The 16,705-nt window shown below is 36.7% G+C and overlaps 1 protein-coding gene across 1 annotated transcript in view; it reads left to right on the forward strand.

Annotated features, from left to right (window-relative positions):
• The first annotated feature begins 689 nt into the window (after positions 1-689).
• LOC106087788 (mucin-19) overlaps positions 690-16,705 on the forward strand; it is a 109,026-nt gene continuing 93,010 nt past the window's right edge. The window contains exon 1 of the mRNA XM_059360891.1: positions 690-1,663. The gene's annotated coding sequence lies outside the window, so the exon portion shown is untranslated. The remainder of the gene's footprint in view (positions 1,664-16,705) is intronic.

Consider the following 16,705-nt stretch of genomic DNA (forward strand, 5'->3'; position numbering starts at 1 on the left):
GAATTGCGCACTCTAGAGGCTTAAAAAGTCAAGACCCAAGATCGGTTTATATGGCAGCTATATCAGGTTATGCACCGATTTAAACTATACTTAGCGCAGTTGTTGGAAGTGATACCAAAAACCGCGTGCTTTTCAGTCAAATAGGACTAGAATTGCGCCTAATAAGAAGTGTTTGTGCAAGTTTTCAAGCGGCTAGCTTTACTCCTTGGAAAGTTAGCGTGCTTTCGACAGACAGACGGACGAACATGGCTAGATCGACATAAAATGTCACGACGAATATTTCGAGTAGTTACAAACAGAATGACGAAATTAGTATGCCCCCATCCTATGGTGGAGGGTATACAAATAATATTATGTTATTCGATAGTTTATTTATTTTTCATATTATTATTTTATTTAAATGGCAACACTTTACACTACATATATAGTTACTCTCTTTGTATGGTCTTTGCTCTCTTTATATCATCAGCTCTTTATGTTATTCTCTGTGGAGTAACTAACCTTCCTTAAGCAAACGCAATCCTGCACATACGCCGAATAAAAGCTTTCTCACTAGCTCGGCTCGAACAAACGCATACACTCATTGCCCGTTGGGCTTATTCTTTTGTGTTGTGCTTTTGCCGAAGAGCTCGTTCCCTCGCTTGGGGAACTCTAGTTGGGGAAGAATTCTGCCAGCGACAACAGTTTGTTGCTTATGTTCCTGTATTGTAGACGTGTTGTTCGCTCGAATATCCAGTCTAGTCAAACCAGCCCAAGAGTCAAACATCTAACCGAAGGCCTGGTGCCACCACCACAATCAACAGCCAATAAAAACTAATGGTCAACAAAATATCATCACTAAAACTCAGTGACATATTTCAGTTGTTTCATTTTAGTTTCAAAGGAGGCCTCATAAAAGGATCTCAAACTGAAACTGCGGAAGACGAAACGTAATTGGAAAAAGGAACTTGGCAACAAAAAAAAAAAAAAAAATCAACCAAATAATGGTCCGCTCAGGCCGCGTTAAAAGTGAAAAGTGCTGAAAACTAATGTAGCAATGTAAAGTCCTGTGAGTGCGAGCAATACACTTAGCCAACGGTGACGGTGTACATATTATGTGTGTACGATTGTTTCTAAGCTCAGCATAGGCCTGAGTGAGCAAGTGTGTGTGTGTGTGTTCGTGTGTGCACTAATCATTTGAATGCGTAAATGTATAGTGCGGCTCTTTGCTGTTAAGTATTTGAAGGCCTGGTGTGCGTGTGTGTTTAAGTTTTGTGACCGTTAATCCAATAAAAATGTGAAATTTTGAGAGGCAATGTTGAAAGGGGCCGCTATACAAATGAAGTTGTTATCACAATCACCCAGCAACAATGGCAATAAGCAGCTATAACAGCTACAACAAAATAAACAACGTCACCTAAAATTACCACTAATCATCCATCGAAAGTAGTGAAACACGACAACAATAAAACTAAAACGACAAAAAAAAAGAAAAGAAACCTCCAAGGAAAACGTAAGAAGAATGAATGAATCGATAAATTTGACAACACCCCCAACAGAAGCTATGATGAAGAAAGAAAGAAAGAAATAACTGCTATAAATCAAATAGAATTAATTAATTGAATGCCACACATGAATTAAGTTTAATGTGAAGTACAACGGAAAATGTGTGTAAAAGCCCATGGTAATAATCAGTGAGAAATAAAATGATGTAAAAAAAACGAAGAGAGAGCAAAATTAAAAATGCATCCGAGTTTTTTTTTATGGAATTTGTAAAAAATACCATAATCATTTTCAAAACTAAACAAAATAATGGTTTCAAACGTTTTGATTTAGTCACCAAAACAAATCATTTAAAATATTCACTGCTATGAAAAACCTAAAAAAATTGCACATTGAGTTTTGCCAATTGATTGGAATACACCTAAATGCAATTCTGGGATGTACTATACATAATGTAAAAGCGTAATTATCCAGTATTTTCCTATTGGTAGTGTAATGTATACCAAAATTTATCATGTTTTTAGATTTAATAAAAACATAGAATAGGTTCTATATAAAAACACATAAAAGAATAGAAAACATTATTTGGTATTTGCGATCAAGTTAAGGCCCTGAGTATTTTATATAGTGGCCTCCTCAATTCAATAAAATATTAAAGCCTAATTCTAGCAACGAAAGAAGTTGGAACACAAAAGTCTTGACTTGAACATCAAATTCGTATACCCTACACCACAACTGTGGTACAGGGTATATAACTTTGTGCATTTGTTTGAAACGCTAAGAAGAAGACGGGCTAGACCCATTGTTAAGTATACCGATCGGCTTAGAATTACTTTAAGATTTGATTTAGCTATGTTCGTCTGTCTGTCCGTCCATGTATTCACAAATACAGGTCGTGGTCCGATTACCATTTCTTTGGCTCATGAAAGAACACTATTGATTTTGGAAAAATCGGTCCAGATTTAGATAGAGCACTTTAATGCCAAAAATAGCCATATTTTTTTGGGATTGTTATAAAATTTTACTGCTCTCGCATATGCTTAATAGTGTAGGTACACTCGTTTATGTCTATGTGTGTTGTTTTATTCAATCGATTTAAACTTGAAAATTGTATTATCGCGAGAAGCGGATAAGTGTTTGGTCAAACTTAAAGCTACAAGTACTCAGAAATTCTACAATAAGTGGTGGCAGTTAAAGGATTAATAGCACCAATCAATAGGTAAATGTTAGAGGCTAGGGAGAGAGAAAAGAGTCACATATTCATTGTTGACTTCGCTGTCTGTATTCTTTTTAAAGCCTTAATATGTGGCCTGGTTCCTTGAATCTGCATTTTACTTTTATAAATCTTATCCTTGTCGTACTGGATCTTTTTTGGATGTCTTGAGCTGTGAAGGTTTTTTTCTCTTCGTCATAGTTGGAGAAATTTTCCTCAGCCAGTCTAAGTTGCATCGATCGGAAACTATGAATCGGAGAATATTGGAAGGAGCAAGTGTAGGTTATAGTGCGGGTCAGTTAGGACTTTCCACTTTATTAATTGCAAGTAAATTTGAAAAGGTTCAGCAACATGTGGCAAAGTTGAAATATAAATTTGTTGTGTCTATTGCCGTATTGCAGCCTTTTGGCTTTGGCAAAAGCATATATTTTTGTTTAAGGACCTCCTTTTTTCCTTGCTTGCGTTTGATTTTTGCGACTAATAGTGCATTACTGCTATCTCGTCCTACTAAATACGCAATAATATTATTCATAAATGATAGGGTTTTCTTACATTGCTAAACGTTTTTTTTTATTATGGAAATATCCACTTTTTATCTACCGTCGTAATTAGATGCAGAACGTTTTCTGGCATACTATTGCCCATACCTTTGATCATCCCCACTGACAAGGCGGGTTTTGGGCGCCTTTAAATAACCAATGGCCACGCGGAGAGGTCCGACTGTTTTTAACTTATAGAAATCTCTTATCTCTTATTTTTGTCTATAATAAGAAGATGCAAAGTTAAGGATCTATTAACCTACCATTGAAAATAAAAATGCTTACTATCACGGTAAATATTTTTCAGCAAAGGAAATGTTTCCTTAAAAAGTTGGAAAACGTATAATCTTTAAATTAAGTTTGCTTATCTTTGACTTTCAGTGTAATTTTCACCGTCTGCTAGATGATTTGTCGAACATTTTCTCTCTGCTTAATGCGTTTCTTCGATCTTATCAGCGTCCATATTTTTTACTTAAAATATGTGAGTCGTTGTTGCACGTCTTACTCGTAGATCTATAATGGTGTCCAGTGACTCTGAAACTTCAACATTCTTACTGTCAATTGGTTGCGACATCTTGAGACAGACTTCTTGAGCTTAAAGCTAAACTTCAACCAAACTTCAACCAAATCTGCGCCCTCAGAAGCCCAAGAAATTTAATTGGGAGATCGGTTTATATGGTGGCTATATCAGGTTATGGGCTGATTTAGACCATATTGGGAGAAAGGTTTGTACGGCAGCTATATCAGGTTATGAACCATACTTTGCACGATTGTCGTCATACCAAAACACCGCGTGCAAAATTTCAGAATTGCCCCCTCTAGAAGCATTAGAAGTCAAGAAACCAGATCGGTTTATATGACAGCTATATCAAAACATGGACCGATTTGTTCCATTTACTATTCTATCCGACCTACAGTAATAAAAAGTATTTGTGCAAAATTCAAGCGCCTAGCTTTCAACAGACAGACGGGCGGACGGACGGACGTGGCTAGATCGATTTATTATGTCATGACGATCAAGAGTATACATATTTTATGGGGTCTAAGACGAATATTTCGAGTTGTTACAAACAGAATGACGAAATTAGTATACCCCCTTCCTATGGTGAAGGGTATAAAAAAATATGAGCTTAATTAAATATTAAAAGAATCAAAATTCTGGCTACTTTTAGTAATGTATTGTAGCTTTGTTAAAGGGGTCTCGATTGCTAAGTTAGTAGAGAGCAGGGATTACCAGGGTTATGTTGTGGATTCGATTCTAAGCAGAGGGTTAAGTTTCTTCCTACTGTGGCATCACAATGCGCAAAAATTGTCTTAGTTAGTCTATTGTTAGACTGCCACCTTACCTAACCTAACTTATCCTTGGTTAGGTTATAGTGGCAATCTTATCTTATGCCATCAGCCAACAGTCCGAAACATCAGTTCTAGAAATAACTTTTTTAATTCTGCAATAAGTTTTATTTATTCAAGCACCAAAGCTTTCTTCTGACTTTTTCAAACGTACATAGCTATAGATATTAGTGGGACATTTTCTTGGTTTTATTTTCATGATTTCTTGCTAGCGTTGGCGGCATTTATGAGTCCTTTAGCCATATAGAGCTTCTTGACAAAGAGGTGCGTGCCGCCCTATGAGACTCCATACAGACGTAATGTTGAGCTAAACTGATTGCAGTTTCCTTCATCAAAATTCAAAGAGAAAATGAAATCCTCTATACAAAACAAATTTTGGTATTGGTCATATTAAATTTGCCTATAGACTTCATACTCAATGTGATTTTATCAGATAATCGGGTGAGATAAATTGCTAGACAAGTAAAAAAGTTTAAGATTGTTAAAAAAATATATTAATTGACACCTTATGGGAATTATGACTATTTAAAAAATGTTGGATCATATCAAAAAAGGCTCGTATTTCTGTTTGCATATCCATAACGAAAAGAAGGAAGATAATATATAAACTTAAAACCACCACATCTCTGGTGGTAGGAGGATACCAAAAGAGATTATACCATTGACTTGATTTTATTATCTTTATGTTTTCATAGAGAAATGCGGTTGTCGGTAGTGTGCTATTTTTTCCTCTGTCTATGAATATAGCATACGCGGTGAATGTTATTTTGATGATGAACACCTATACGCATACGTAACGTAATTTGCATTGATTATACGCCACATATGCCTTTTATTGGGCAGATGAAGAATCATATACACAGATGCCAAAAACTTTTGAAGGCGGTTATACTCACATTAACTTATCTACGAATAAATATATTTAAATTTTTCCTTTTATATGAACTTTGTGCAACTTGTTCCCCTTTAACGAACTATCAATTAATATCATAGGTGTTGCCAGTATAGAAAGTGCAACCACCTTAAAAACAAGCGTAACGGGCGTTACAGTTACAACTAGCGAAATTTGCAGGCCCTTCAACAATCTCTCGATTGCCTACAAATTTCCTATGTCATATAATTATCTTTCATCTTATGTAGATTTCTCTACACCCAATTTCATAAGCTTTGAAAAAATTTGAGCTTAATTCGTAACGGGCGTTACAGTTTAATATAACGGGCGTTGTGGAGTATCTTTATCCTTATATTACAAACCACATTTGGATATAGTTGTCATTTGATCCGATCTTCCAAGTATGGGACTTGAACTCATAAAAGGTATATTAGGTCTCGATTGCTAAGTTAGTAGAGAGCAGGGATTACCAGGGTTATGTTGTGGATTCGATTCTAAGCAGAGGGTTAAGTTTCTTCCTACTGTGGCATCACAATGCGCAAAAATTGTCTTAGTTAGTCTATTGTTAGACTGCCACCTTACCTAACCTAACTTATCCTTGGTTAGGTTATAGTGGCAATCTTATCTTATGCCATCAGCCAACAGTCCGAAACATCAGTTCTAGAAATAACTTTTTTAATTCTGCAATAAGTTTTATTTATTCAAGCACCAAAGCTTTCTTCTGACTTTTTCAAACGTACATAGCTATAGATATTAGTGGGACAATTTCTTGGTTTTATTTTCATGATTTCTTGCTAGCGTTGGCGGCATTTATGAGTCCTTTAGCCATATAGAGCTTCTTGACAAAGAGGTGCGTGCCGCCCTATGAGACTCCATACAGACGTAATGTTGAGCTAAACTGATTGCAGTTTCCTTCATCAAAATTCAAAGAGAAAATGAAATCCTCTATACAAAACAAATTTTGGTATTGGTCATATTAAATTTGCCTATAGACTTCATACTCAATGTGATTTTATCAGATAATCGGGTGAGATAAATTGCTAGACAAGTAAAAAAGTTTAAGATTGTTAAAAAAATATATTAATTGACACCTTATGGGAATTATGACTATTTAAAAAATGTTGGATCATATCAAAAAAGGCTCGTATTTCTGTTTGCATATCCATAACGAAAAGAAGGAAGATAATATATAAACTTAAAACCACCACATCTCTGGTGGTAGGAGGATACCAAAAGAGATTATACCATTGACTTGCTTTTATTATCTTTATGTTTTCATAGAGAAATGCGGTTGTCAGTAGTGTGCTATTTTTTCCTCTGTCTATGAATATAGCATACGCGGTGAATGTTATTTTGATGATGAACACCTATACGCATACGTAACGTAATTTGCATTGATTATACGCCACATATGCCTTTTGTTGGGCAGATGAAGAATCATATACACAGATGCCAAAAACTTTTGAAGGCGGTTATACTCACATTAACTTATCTACGAATAAATATATTTAAATTTGTCATTTTATATGAACTTTGTGCAACTTGTTCCCCTTTAACGAACTATCAATTAATATCATAGGTGTTGCCAGTATAGAAAGTGCAACCACCTTAAAAACAAGCGTAACGGGCGTTACAGTTACAACTAGCGAAATTTGCAGGCCCTTCAACAATCTCTCGATTGCCTACAAATTTCCTATGTCATATAATTATCTTTCATCTTATGTAGATTTCTCTACACCCAATTTCATAAGCTTTGAAAAAATTTGAGCTTAATTCGTAACGGGCGTTACAGTTTAATATAACGGGCGTTGTGGAGTATCTTTATCCTTATATTACAAACCACATTTGGATATAGTTGTCATTTGATCCGATCTTCCAAGTATGGGACTTGAACTCATAAAAGGTATATTTGTTTTGTCTGATTTCGCTCAAATTGTAGGATAAAATTGCATTAGACCTCTCTACTTGCTTGGCGAATATGGTTCAGATGTGATGATAGTTAGATATAGAATTATGTATGTTGACCTATCTCTTGATTTGAGTTCTTGAAATCATTAAATAAAGTATATTTTTACATGATTTCGCTTTAATTTATTTATTTTAAGATATTTTTACCATTAATATATGACAATTGCCCAAGAGTGCCTTTTTCAGAGTCTTTTACCATCTTCTGAATAAATTTCTGGAATTTATGTTTGTTCTCCTTGTTCATATTTTGCCAATTGTAACGAGCGTTACATACTAAAAACAGATTTTTTTAATACTTCGTTTAAAGTTATTCAAAACAAGTAAAAGCGTCCTAAGTTCGGCCGGGCCGAATCTTATATACCCTCCACCATGTATCGCATTTGTCGAGTCCTTTTTCCGGCATCTCTTCTTAGGCGAAACAAGAAGTAAAATAGAGAGATCGATTTATATGGGAGCTGTATCAGGCAATAGACCGATTCAGACCATAATAAACACGTATATTGATGGTCAGAGGATCCGTCGTACAAAATTTCAGGCAAATCGAATAATAATTACGACCTTTAGAGGCTCAAAAAGTCAAGATCCCAGATCGTTTTATATGGCTGCTATATTTGAACCTTATTTGGCACAGTTGTTAGATATCATAACAAACCCCTTCGTGCAAAATTCCATTCCAATCGGATAAGAATTGCGCCCTCGAGAGGCTCAAGAAGTCAAGACCCAAGACCGGCTTATATGGCAGCTATATCAGGTTATGGACCGATTTGAACCATACTAAGCACAGTTGTTGGATACCATAACAAAACACGTCGTGCAAAATTTCATTCCAATCGGATAAGAATTGCGCACTCTAGGATCCGTCGTACAAAATTTCAGGCAATTCTGATAATAATTACGACCTTTAGAGGCTCAAAAAGTCAAGATCCCAGATCGGTTCATTTGGCAGCTATATCAGGTTATGAACCGATTTGAATCTTATTTGGCACATTTGTTGGATATCATAAAAAAACACGTCGTGCAAAATTCCATTCCAATCGGATAAGAATTGCGCCCTCTAGAGGCTCAAGAAGTCAAGACCCAAGATCAGTTTATTTGACAGCTATATCAGGTTATGAACCGATTTGAACCATACTTGGCACAGTTGTTGGATATCATAACAAAACACGTTGTGCAAAATTTCATTCAATGCGGATAAGAATTGCGCACTCTAGAGGCTCAAGAAGTCAAGATCCAAGATCGGTTTATATGGCAGCTATATCAAAACATCGACCGATATGGCCCATTTACAATACCAACCGACCTACACTAATAAGAAGTATTTGTGCAAAATTTCAAGCGGCTAGCTTTACTCCTTCGGAATGCTTTCGACAGACAGGCGGACGGACGGACATGGTGCGACGATCAAGAATATATATACTTTATGGGGTCTAAAACGACTATTTCGAGTAGTTACAAAAAAAAATGATGAAATTAGTATACCCCCCATCCTATGGTGGAGGGTATTAAAATATATTTTAATGGGAGACCTTTATGATATCGTCTTATTTCCTGAAATTTGTCAAAAAAAATTTTTGAGTACTTCATTAAAAAAAAAAATTTTGCGTTCTTTTTTCCTAACGGGCGTTAAATACTTAAACCTCAAAATAAAAGTGCTTGCACTGACTATTTTCGAAGAACTCATCTTAATGCAAGCGCATATTTTCAAAGCGATCAAATCGATACCAGCATTAAAAGGATTTTACCATTTTTGAGAAACAATGATGTCAATCCGACCTATTATCAGCCGGTATTACTTACATGAAAAAGCGAGCATTTATGGGACACTTAGGTCGAGTTTAATATTTTTTTTTACTTAAATCAATGCTTTCATTTCTAAGGCTACCATTAGGTATACGTTTCTTAAGAAATTTCTAATTTTAATTTTTTGGGTAAGAGGGTAAATTTTCGTGGAATTGTGCTGATATTATTGCCAAAAAGATGCAAGTTCGAAGAAGTTTGAAGAAAGCCAAAGACAAGAATTAAGTAAAATATAAAATCATAATGGGAAGCAATATTAGAGATTGTTTTATTTACCCATTAAGCGGATTTTCTTGTTTAGTTAGCATTGTCTATCTCCGCCTATTATCGCCGTTTTTTAATGACATTTTTGACAAGCGTGTAAAATAGAAAATGAATGGTGTCAATCGGATTGAAACAACCTAAAAGAGGAAGAACGCAACACATTTCCTCAATGATTAAACGTTCTGGAATGCAAAAATTGCTTAGGATTTTAATAAAATCACATTTATGACAAACATTTATTTAAAATTAAATTGAGTTATATTTTTGTTTTGTTGATATTTGATCATTTCAGATGTGTGTTAGCATTGGTCGGAGATGACCGTAGCGCAGAGGTTAGCATATCCACATATGGCGCTGAACGCCTGGGTTCGTATGGTGGCAAAAACATCCGAAAAAATTTTTAGCGGTGGTTATCTCTTCCGAATTCTGGCAACATTTGTGAGGTACTATGCCATGTAAAACTTCTCTCCAAAGAGGTGTCGTATTGCGGCACGCCGTTCGGACTCGGTTACAAAAAAAGAGGCCCCTTGTCATTGAGCTTAAACTTGATTAGGACAGCACTCATTGAAATGTGAGAAGTTTGCCCCTGTTCCTTAATAGAATGTTCATGTAGAAATTTGCATTTGTTAGTGTTGGTCAACGTTAAAATACAAAGCATTTAGCGGGAAGAACGTTTTTTTATCCATAAGCTAGCGAAGTGGTAACAAATTATCAGTAAAAAGAAAAGTTGAACATTTTGTCAGAGAACTTTTCACCAACACACCAATTGCCATCTTGGGAAATCATTGATTGTACGCTCAGAAAAATGCTTATTGTAACTATGAGTTAATAACATATTGCATGTTAGTTCACGATTAGTTAATAATTCTTAAAAGGTTAAAAAATTAACTTTGTACAAATAAATTATCTACTTATGTTGAGACATTGTGTCCACAAATAGAATATGCTTTTGTGTTGTAAGCGAATATTGAAATGGGAAAATAGTGTTAATATTTTTGTTTGTTTCTCTTTCGAGACGAGCTCAATGATCGGAGATTTTGCTTTGCAAATGGGAAAGGAAAGCCACAGACCCCAATTGGATCTGGATTAGAATTGCTCATAAGGTGTGAGGGCTTCAAGGGTCGTACGTTGGTATGTTATACTGATACCGAATTTTTGCGAAAACGCCTCTATGATATAAATACCCTATTAAGCACGCTCGACAACCCTGTCTATTAGTTGTACTTTTTCCCAATGCATGTGTTCTTGAGTAATGGCAGATTTTTTTTGTCAACATAATTACACTACTCTCATGGTATACGCATGATTCTGTGCATGTGCTGGAAGTTGTATTGATGGCTTCGAACGCTAGATAACGGCGACGGCTTTCGCTGTTGCTAAGTGTGCCCAGGTTCGGTATTAGTGCAACATTCTAACGAACGGCCTTTGTAGCCTTCACACCTAATTTGGCTGATGAGTAATTCTAAACCAAATTACGAAACGCGTAGTGGTTGGTGTTTGTTGCGATCTCTGGCTTTCCTTTTCCATTCGCAAAGAAAAATCTCCGCTCATGAGCTCGTCTCGAATGAGAAACAAACAAAAAATGTAAAATTTAATAATCTTCGCCGTAATAGGTAAAAAACTTTATGATGATAAAATAGTCCTCTTGAAAATTTAAAAGCGTCTGCTTTGTAAACGGAAGGTTCTTGGTTCAAGTCCCCGCTTTACCAAAAAGTTGCGTTTTATTTAATTAATAATTGCAAAGTATCACATTAAATTTGTCTTCTCCAAATTATCTAAGTGATAAAGAGTGTGGGGGTGGGAATTCAATGTATTGTGTAATAAAGATATCTTCACCAAGATCCAGTTGAACCCTCCAAGGAGTTCCGAAAAATCAATTTTTTTTAATAATTTACATTTCAGCTTCAATGATTGTTAGTTCATATTTTACATGTGGGAAGTTAAAAGTAGAGATGTGCACGTGAGTAATTTTTCACTCACGCTCACGAATCAAAAAAAATATTCACGCACGATTCACGAGAAAAATCATAACTCAAGAAAAACTTGCGAATCACTACTAAAAAATAGTAACCTTCTTATAGTGAGCAAAATGGCATAAAAAAGTAAGTTAGAAGCCCTTGAAACCATTGCGGACATAATTTTATTTTATTGGTTTAAATGGTTGGTTTGTTTTATTTATTTCCGAAAAAATAAATATGGAAACAAAAACATTTGATTGATGTCAAATTTCGCTCGCGTTATTCACGCGTGACACGACTACTCACGTGCACGCATCTAGTTAAAAGTGAACTAGTACTATGTAAAAACAGTTTCGTAGCTGTTAAGAAATGGTTGAACTCGTTACTAGCATATAATTCTTTAGCGCTATATGAACTTCAATATTGCTCAAGTTTAGTTCAATTCCAATAGTGTTGAGGTTCGGAATTTTTAAATTGTAGATGGCCTTTAATCATCCCATTCTTAGCTTAGCTACAATTTCCATTAATTTTCCCTATAGATTGGCTGTTTGATAGTATCTTTGATTCTTCGTTCTTCTACACAAGGTTCTCCATCTTATAAATATGGAGTAGTGAAAAAATTAAATGTAGCCTCATCATGTTCTAGACAAAAAAAAAGCAAATCAATGAAATGAAAACAGAGAGTAAAAATACTATACAAGATATTATTATTCATATATGCAATCCATCATCACTTATCAAGGCTTCAATGATTATACAGTATGATGAAGCCACAGAATATTGTTATGAATGCTATGCAAAATGTAAATTTTGATAGATTACCAATTTGCTGGAAAGGCCAAAAGGAAAGCATTTTTCACAAACAACATCTTACTTAGTATTCTTTGTGTGGAAGAAGAGTCTCGACCCCTTAAATTATTTGTTAACATAGAAGATGAATGAGAGTGATTAAATATCAGCTAGTTTTCCTTTTCAGACTTGATTTCAAAAGATTGCTAGTTCCCAGAAATATACAAATTGACCAAATGACCATTACAAAATCATAGTCAATTTCTATGTTTATAACATTTGAGTTTGAGTAAACCAAGAGTAAAGGCCAAATAACTTTTAATCCTTTATGGGGTTTTATGGGGGTTACCAATACATACAGTGGTGGAAAAAATAATAGGGACATACAGTTTTTTCATATACAATAATTTGTATTTTCATTTTCTTTTCTTCAATATTTAAATTAAAAGAAACGTTTTGTTGTGCTTTATTACATAAAAAAAACGTAAAATCCAATGTTTGTATCAATAAAATAAAAAAATGAACTGTTTGGTGATGCCTGACAAGTTATGAGGTTAGGTTGAAAAGGAGGTGCAGATATTTATCTACCCATGCCAATATAGAGATTCACCTAAGCCAGTAATCGGCTCGTTGTGCGTTCTAAAAACTAAGAAGTAACTTCGAAAAAATCCAAGTTAGGAATTCCTTAATTGTTTTCCATGGCACGTCTCTAAGTAAATGCTTCAACGTCTCATCATCACCTGCTATCACTCGCCGCACCGATTTTGCATAAGTGTTCTCGTAGTCGTATGTGTCGCGTTATGATACCAATAGCTATGCTGACCTCCTTCTTACTTCCTTTCAGTAATATTCAGGATTTTCGCCGTCCTACTGACCGTTTCGCTGTTCCAGAGGGATGCATGCGCATTCATAGCCCACGTCCTCAACTCAGACTGCGCTTACCCGAAGGCTTCGGGTTTACCAAGTTTATTGACGGCAGTCCTCTGGCCTTCATCGCCAAATCGTTTGCCCTTTCATTCCCCCTTACTCCGTTATGGCCCTGCACCCAAACGATGCGGATTTTGCCATCCTCTGAGAAGGCGTTAATCTCCTTACACTGCAAGACTGTTCGGGACCTTACCGTCCTGGTTGTTATTGTCCTTATGGCAATTTTACTGTCCGTAAAGATGTTCACACTCGACGTCCTCGCGTTAGCACCACACCACCACACCAACTCACGCATTCCGTGATCGCCCAGATTTGCGCCTGTAGGACTATATTATGGACAGGCAGCCTAAAATAGATCTGAGGCCCTGGGTTCTCAATGTAGACCCCCAGGCCCACTCTGCCCTTTAGCGTTGATCCATCTGTGTAACATGATCGTCCAGACGGCAATACTAGGGTTCTGTCAATCCAAGAGTGTGCCGCTGGCAGCAGTTCCTCGCACTCGACCTCGGGGTTCATCTCAGGTATACGATCGGAAACCTCTTCCCTTCCTTCTAGGTTTCCTATCGCCACCTCGATTATACCGCGAAGTAATGAGCTGCTGCCATCCTCAATCCATTCTCCCATCGCTTTAAGTCTCATAGCCGCAGTGGCTGCCTCACGTTTAATCTGTATGTCAATGGGTCAGATATCTAGAATAGTCTCCAGTGCCTAAGTGTGCATTATCCTCGTCGTTCTGCCTATGCCAAGACAACATGTTCTCTGAACCTTTTGTATGGTAATTTTTCTCCATTGCAGTACAGCAAACTACTGAGGCGTAAGTAAGTATTGGTCTAATCACGCTCCTGTAGAGCCAGTGGAGTATCCTCGAATTCAGGCCCCATTTTTCCATAGTACCCAACATCTGTGAGCCTTCTCAGTACGCTCCTGAATGTGACACTTCCAATTCAGCTTCCTGTCCAAGATCACAGATTTGACCTTGTCAGATTTCGAAATTGTCTTATTGAGGAAACGTGGTGCGTTAAATTGGCCCACCTTCGTCTTCCTCGTGAACAGGCATATTTCAGTCTTCTCTGGGTTAACATTGAGACCTCTCGGTCTAGTCCAGTCATATGCCATATGCAAGACCTTTTCGGCCCTTCTGCATAGCTCGTTGGGATCCTTACCCTTTAGAAGTATTATATCATTGTCGCGTAGCAGACGGATTTAAATCCCTCCTCAGTCAGCATCCGTAATAGGTCATTTATGGTGGTTACCCATAGGAGTGGCGATAAAATGTGTCCACAATACGAGTAGAAAGGACGTATGGCTTGGGTCTGTAGGCCTTTGGTGTCGCATAACTTGCCTTGCCGGGCTTGGGTATGAACACCACCCTTGCCTCCTGCCAGGCTTTTAAAGTATATGCAAGTCCTAGGCACGCTGTGAAAATTTTGGCCAGACGAGGCGCTAGATAGTCTGCCTCTTTTTGTAGTAACGCCGAAAATATTCCATCAGGTCCATGTGACTTAAATGGTTTAAAGGTCCTCAAGGATTCCTTCACCATAAATTCCGTAATTATAAACCTTCGATCAACGTCATTATTCCAAGATTCTGGTGTCTCCGTGAGTCCCATCGTAACCTGTGGAAAATGGATTTTCACCAAAGCCTCAACATGTCCTCCGTTGTCTCTGCTCTCCCTCCCATGCCGTCTACTAAAGTTTCAGTTTGGACATGGGTTTTTGAGAGAAACTTTTTTATCTTGGCGGCGTTATTAACGCTATCGACCTGTTGGCAGAAAACCTTCCAGGAGGCACGTTTTGCCGCTCTGATAATCTTATTGTATTCCTTGAGCCGTGTGTAATACACATCCCAGTAAACTTCGGCTATCTTACGACGTGCTCTGTTAAAAAGTCTGCGGACCTCTATCCAAATATTGCGAATCTCCCCGGTCATGCAGGGTTTTTCTTGGGCTGATTTCCTTTCCCGAAGAGGACAACATTTTTCGAAGGTGCAGTCGTAATCCACCAGTGCCGTCGTAATCCTGCTGACATTTTCGTCAATATCTTCTATGCTTGGACAATCTAAATTATCTTGCCCAAGTCTTCTTCTGAATAGCCTTCCGAATTTTGTCCAGTTGGTTTTCAACTTATTCCGGAAGCTTATCGGATTCGGCGCTGGCCGTGCTATTCTATACCTAATGTAATGCGATGGTCAGAGAAAGAGTGCTCCATGAAGACACTCCAATCCTGAACCTCATCGATTAGATTTTCCGAACATATCGTCACATCTAATACCTCCTCCCTAATCATATAGACAAAGGTAGCGGTGTTACCAATATTAAGTGTTATTAGTTTGTTAGTATACAAGAACTCTGCCAGGGCGTGGCGCCGCTTATCAGTATTGGTACTACCCCACGAAATGTGGTGAGAGTTCGCATTGCGCCCTATTAGAACCTCGTGTCCTGTCTGTTTTGCTTTCCTTACCAGCCGTTGCAAAAGAAGCTAAGTGTCATAGACATCCGCAGTGAATCAAAAAATGTATGCCCGTTTTAAACCGAAAATTGGCGAAAACGCGTTTTTCTCTACATTTAGCGTCATAAAATCACTTAACGAAGTGAACCACAAAAAATTTAAGGTATTTTCGTTTTCCATGGACTCCAACAAAACAGAATTGGTGCACTAGAACCCCTGCATATTTTGTTTTTCAACTTTTGTATCACAGTGTAATTGTATTAAAAACAGCAACCAAATTTGGTAAAATAGTATCTCCAAATACTTCCAACATCTTCGTGTTTACAATATCATGACCAGGGCACGTATTCATTTGCAGTTTTGAAGTCAATACTAAAAGTTAGTTGCAGTTAGTTGTTAGTTACTCTTCATCGTTAGTTGCACAAAAATGAAATGAGTGTCGAACAGGGGTTACATAAATTTGTCAAAGTTATCTGCAGAAAAATGCCGAATTTGACTTTTTTATACCTTTGGTACATTTATAGACAAGTCATTAAACAATTCGCACATCGCATTATTTGTAACATAATTACCGTCAGCATTTTTCAACCGTATTTCTGAATTCTTTGCTCTACCTAGATTCTCATTTAAAAATTTCCAACATTTTTTTGGATTTGCCTGAAGTTCTCCAAGTTTCGTCTGGTAAAATGAATTCATGCAAAATTTTATTGCCTTCTTTATGATCTTGCTTATACTCTTGATTGTACTTTCAATAACTAAATCCTTGCCCTGTTTCCTTCTTTTTTTTCCATTTTATAAGAGGTAATGAGTATTCATTGACCCAAAGTGTCATTTAATTCCCTGAAAAACCTATTCCCTCTTTACCAACTGAGGAATTTTGTACACATTCAGAAAATGAATGCAATAGCCGCGTCATGCCAGTGTCACATATCTCCGAATTCATTAAGAACACATGGTCCCAACAAAATATAGTCAGTCTGTACTGGAAATAATTTTGCATGAAATCAAGTTATGGTCAGTTTATTTACTTTCAACTGAATCAACTATAATAGCATTTTGAATGTTTCTGAAAATATTAT

The sequence above is a fragment of the Stomoxys calcitrans genome, chromosome 1 (assembly GCF_963082655.1).
Source record: "Stomoxys calcitrans chromosome 1, idStoCalc2.1, whole genome shotgun sequence".
Lineage (NCBI taxonomy): Eukaryota > Metazoa > Arthropoda > Insecta > Diptera > Muscidae > Stomoxys > Stomoxys calcitrans.